The sequence below is a fragment of the Mus musculus genome, chromosome 3 (genome assembly GCF_000001635.26).
Source record: "Mus musculus strain C57BL/6J chromosome 3, GRCm38.p6 C57BL/6J".
Lineage (NCBI taxonomy): Eukaryota > Metazoa > Chordata > Mammalia > Rodentia > Muridae > Mus > Mus musculus.
In genome coordinates, this window is record NC_000069.6 from 96,300,208 (window position 1) to 96,306,207 (window position 6,000).

Genomic DNA, 6,000 nt, shown 5'->3' on the forward strand with positions numbered 1-6,000 from the left:
CCTTCAAACGATCTCAACTATAGAGAACCCATCTGTGAAAATGCCGGCTATGGTGTGTGTGTGTGTGTGTAGCATATATGTGTATATTCAAAATGATTATAAACTGTTCAACATTGGATGGTATATACAAGAAAAATAACCTGCTTTAAGACACCATAGCCCAAAATCTCTAAGACATTTTCTGCCGGCAATGGAGTTCTGTCCTTCATAATATTCTTAGGATTTTACGAATGGATAAAGCTGATGATGTTCTCTGTAGAGCGACCTATGGGAAGAGACTTGGAGGAATCGTGAGGGAACTTCACTGTAAATGAAATCAGCTGTTTGAAGCGAAATTTACAGTGCAGAACTATTTCAAAGCTTCCATTAGTGAGCCCGCTGACAACCCAATCACAGTCCCTCCAGCAAACAATCCCGGCAACAAGCACCCTTCGTCCTGTGGCCAATGTCTCTGAACTTCAAAGCACTCTCAGCTCACAGAACTAGGATGGCTAAAGCATTCGGCAAGACTTTGCTGTGAAATAGTTATTTGGGGAGAAGTTTGTACTCGGAGCGTCAGTAGGAATGCACACAGCGGAGCACTACCCTGCGGTCTCCGCGGTGGCTTTATTTTGTAAGAGTGTGGATAAGGTTGACCCTTACTCATGGTCTGACTTGTTCCTTACCGCCACTGCTCAGTTTCTCTTCCCCTAGTCTAGCCTCTGGACTGGTACTTAGCAGGAAGTGAAAATGAATCTCAACGGAGAGTCAGGGATACAGAAACGAAACGAAAGCAAATCCATCCTGAGGAAGCGGAGCGCTAACATTTCTGGTCTACTACAATCCTCTCACTGCGCCAATGTCGTATGTGACATAAATAAAACTCAAATAAGTTAAGCAGCTTCCTCATGGTCCAAAGCGAATGAGGCTGTGAGATGTTAGAGACGTCCCTGCTGATTAACTCTGAGCCTGCTTCTTTCTATACAGAGCTTCAGCAAGGTGGTCGCAGGCAACCAGCAGCTTTGTTACGCAGAGTAGAAGGGGGCCAAATTCAGTCAGAGCTGGGCACTCTCTGCAGTAGGGACCAGAAGAGGATCAAGAAATAAGACATTTCTATCTTCTTGCTGGCTCAGCACTTTAAGGACAGTCGACGTTGTATGTCTTCTGACTTTTTAGGAACTGAGTACGGCCGTCTTGTACTCCAATGGGGATTTTCTTCATAGCTATAGCTTAAGACAACGAGGTGAAACTAGTGACTGAGATACAGCTAGGACTCCAGGTTTTTCTTCTCTCTTGCTTCCAGGAAAATGCTACGATATTGGTATAATGTAAGACGCAGCTTATGTTGAAGTGAAACACCACTCTCTGGTGAGTGTTTTCTCAGTTTGACACAAGCCAGAGTTATCTGAGAAGAGAAACCTCAATTGAGAAAATATCACCATTGGATTGCCTGTAAGGAAGCCTATAAGGCATTTGACTGATGGATGGATGGATGGATGGATGGATGGATGGATGGATGGATGGATGAATTGATTGATGTGGGAGGGGCCAGCTCGCTGAGGGGCAGTGCCACCCTGGGCATGTGGACCTGAGTGGTATAAGAAAGCAGGCAGAGCAAGCCATGAGGACCAAGCCAGTAAGCAGCACTCCTCCAGGGCTTCTGCTTCCATCCCTGCCCTGTCATCTCTTCATGAAGGACTGTAACTGTAAAGTGAAATAAGCCCTTTCCTCCCCAAGTTGCTTTTGGCCATCTTTTTGATCACAGCAACACAAGGTAAACTAAAGTAATGGCCCTGCCTGGAAGCAAGGGGGTAACTGCATCTATGCCCACTGCTGGGACCCAAGGCTTGCATGGGACCCTTTCTCCCTAGCCGTAGCACATATGAGGGGATGGGGAGAGCTAACGTGGTTCCTAGGTTGTGTTCAAACTCTTTCGCATGGCACTAGTCACTGTTAGACCCAAGTCTTTCTACCTTGGAGGCATTGCTGTAACACATTCCATACATCTGTCCTGACTCAGAAGTCAACAGCAGCTGCCACATTAGACAAACTGGAAGTCTGTGAGAGCAAGGACTGCCTGGATCCTCACGCTCCCCACTTGCTTATGGCAATCGGTTCAGCTCAGAACCCTCCCTAGGAGACACTATTTTTCAAATGTAAGACGTTCCACACCCCTCTCCTTCAAGCCCCTGGGCTTTAAGGGCAATTTCTGTCTCATACTCAGATAGATTCCCTTTGTCCCAGCCCTTCTTTCTCCTCTGAACCAAATGATTGTTATTTGGTCCAGCCTTCTGAGATGAGTCCTGAGAGACTAACCATACTAACTTTCTTTATTCCCCTGCAGATTTGAGTAAAAGCCCAACAAACAATGCCGTCCTCGTTGGTGGGTTGTCTAGAGAAACATTGAAGATGTTGGAAAAGGGCGTTTGCTTCTGTTGCTCAATCCAATCACATTTCCCTACCCACAGCACCCCCCACCCTCCACCCCACCCCCACCCCAACCCCTGCCAGCTCATTTTCATGTTTCTTCATGATGTGGTTCAAGAAGATGTTCTGACCCCTTTTTAGCATATGAAGATCACTTGCTTTTTTGCTGTGTTTGCACTGACGCTGGGCCTCTGAGTGAGTCATGCATGTGTTTGATACACACTCAGCGTATGTATTTCACGGTCTGTATTGGAGTCTAAGCGTTTGTAGAGGAAGAGTCATTGTCCTGATTCATTTGAGTCAGACACTCAGATAACATCAGCAAAAGGCTTGGTGATTGGTGATGAGTCCAGGGGTAAGCATGTAGCAGGTTAGCAGAGTAGCCTTCAGTCCTATCACCAGAGGATATTTTGGAGCCAAAATTAGAAATATGAGGTTCTTGGCAGTTTCTGGTTAATGCAACTTGTATAGAAATATTTACTTAATGATTTGCATTTGAAAACACTGCCTCTGGATTCACACACGCTAAGTGTAATTTTGATTCTGTTATTTTTGTAAGAACAATTAACTCAAAACCAAGTAAAACAGACAGACTAGACTACTTCATATAAGCAACAAACAAAAATCAAATAAGTATAATTGTTATACAGAAAGGTTTCTTATATTTACCAAGGAGAAAGAAAAAAATTTTGTGTAGACAGTGGTCCATGAAGGAGTGATAGGGGGACACATGTGTTTGGTATCACATTTAAATGTGATTAACATTTTTCTCTTCCCTAAGATTTCCTCATATAAAAACTAAACGCAGAAGGCTTTCCAGAATGCTGAGATGATAACACATACCAGATTGAGGCTCAGAGACAATGTGGTCTTGCCATCCCTGTACTTGCCCATGTATGCAAAGCACGTTGTTCAGAACCTCATCTAAGCTCAGGACTGGAATCCCAGCACTGGAGAGAGAGAGGCAGGAAGAGCAGGAGTTCAAGGCCAGCCTTGAACACGCTATAGATATTTCACAGGAAGTCTTAGATTGTCTTAGTTAGGGTTTCCACTACTGTAAAGAGACACCATGACCAGTGCAACTCTTATAAAGGACAACACTTAATTGGGGTGGGCTTTCAGAGGTTCAGTCCATTATCATCAAGGTGGGAGCATGGCAGAGTCCAGGGAGACATGGGGCTGGAAGGGCTAAAAGTTCTACATCTTGATCCAAAGACAGACAGCTCCCATGTCACTAGAAGGAGGGTCTCAAAACCTACCCCCACAGTGACACACTTCCTCTAACAAGGCCACACCTCCTGACAGTGTTACTCCCTGGAACAAGCATATACAAACCACCACACAGGTCCATCATCAAGGAATAGAAGGGACCTGAGACCTGGGAACAGAAACTGGCCTAACCCAGGATTTGAACTAGATATTTTTAAAGACAAAACCTCTTCCTCCAAGAGTTATAGGACAAGAAAAGTAGGAAACTGGGAGAAAAAAAAACAAAACTAAATCTCTGGGAGTTTAGTTGATGTCAATTATAATAAATGTCTTTGCAACCCATTCATTCACACAGTTACCAGCTATGGCTGCATCCAGTGTTCTAGAATCTGAAGATCTGGTGGCAGATGAGACTTATGTCTTTGTACTTTCGTGAAATGCTTTTAATGGGACATTAAAATAATTAACACATAAACACGTGAACATATACATTTACATGAAGATACCATGATGGTCTGTGTACGAATGGCTCCATGAGCTCATAGTTTTACATGCTTAGGGAGTGGCACTGTTTGAAAGGACAAGGAGGTATATCCTTGTTGGAGTGGGTGTGGTCTTGTTGGAGTGGGTGTGGTCTTGTTGGAGTGGGTGTGGTCTTGTTGGAGTGGGTGTGGTCTTGTTGGAGCAAGCACAGTCACTGAGGGGTAGGCTTTAGAGTTTCAGAAGCCCAAAGCCAGGCCCAGTATTTCTCTTCCTGCTGCCTGCAGATTCAGATGTAGAACCCTCTGCTCCTTCTCCAGCACCAAGTCTGCCTGCATGCCGCCATGATTCCTGTCATGATGATAATGGACTGAACCTCTGAACCTGTAAGCCAGCTACAATGAGACTAGTGTGGCAGCCCATTCCTGTAATCCCAGTGCTCGGCAGACTGATACAGGGGTGTTATAAGCTTGAGGCCAGCCTGAGCTACTTGGGAAGCCCTGAGTGTGTGGAGTCCTGAATGAATGTCCTATTGACACAAGCACGGCCATGACAAGCACCCCAAAGCCTCAGACTCACAGATGAGAAGCAAAACGCCCTCCCCTGAGGCTCAGAGGGGGCTGGCAAAGCCTGTTTCTGATCTGGGTGTGGACCACATAATGTGCGAAGAAAATGTTCACCACTGCTTTCGCCCCCATGTTCATAGCCTGAAGGTTGCTCCCTGCAGAGACCGCATCCACTGAGATTAGCTAAATGTCTCCTTGATCCAGCTGTATGCCACAAACCTTCCTCTTTGTTTATCGCCTGTAATAACCCTGTCCTCCTGTTCCCCTCTAACTGATGAACACACAGAGCTTCCAGGCTGCTGTGGTTTCTCCCTCGGAGTCCCTTCCTCCTGTGCCCGGCTCTTCTGTGTGTCTGTCTTTTCTTCACTCCCTTGTGGTTCAAGTCAGGTCAAATCACTAGAGCTGAGCAAGGATGCAGCAAAAACCCTGCCTCAAAACAGTGTGGAACAACAGAGTTTGCTATAGATTCACCCTGCCTTCTCTGCAAAACTTGACATTTCAACTTGGGCTATTTGCCTAGCCTCTAAGTGAATAGTTTTCACCCTTTCCAATGGTGAAGCCCTTTAATATAGTTCCTCATGTTGTGGTGACCCCAACCATAAAATTATTTTTGTTGCTACTCCATACCCGTGATGTTGCTACTGTTATGAATCATAGTGTAAATATCTGTGTTTTCTGATGTCGTGACCCACAAGTTGAGAACCATTTCTCTAGAAAATGCCATTAGGTCTATTTTGACTTTTCAAAACTATTATCCACACTAAAATTTAAAAAGAGCTAATTGCTTTTAGTTTCAAGAGCCTATAGGTTAAAAAGGAATTGAGACAGGCTATAATTCATTTTTTCATTTTGATAACTCCATTGCTAAGGGCTCTCTGGTTAAATAAGTTAAAAAAATGTCCTCCCACTAAGCCCCAAGAAAACATCTTCATGGTTTGGTTTCCAGTTGACGTAATTCACCATCCAGGAACTCTTCTTTAGCTTGCAAGTTCATAGACGCTGCTTACCTTAAAACACTGTAGACTCTGGAAAAAAAAAATGCCCAAGTATTCTTTAATATCTGGTATCTTTGAAGACAACCTGCTTCTTAAAAGATGAAAATGCAGGGGGCTGGAGAGACAGCTCAGGGTTAAGAGTGCTTCATGCTCTTACAGAGGACCCAGGCTCAGTTCCCAGAACCCACACTGGGCAGCCCACCACCACCTGTAGCTCCATAAGGATTCAGTGCTCCTGTCCTCGCTGGGCATCTGCACTCATATGCGCATGCCCCAACACACAGACACATAATTAAAAATAGAATTATTTCTTTTAAATGGTAGTGTGGTCCACAAGCACATTC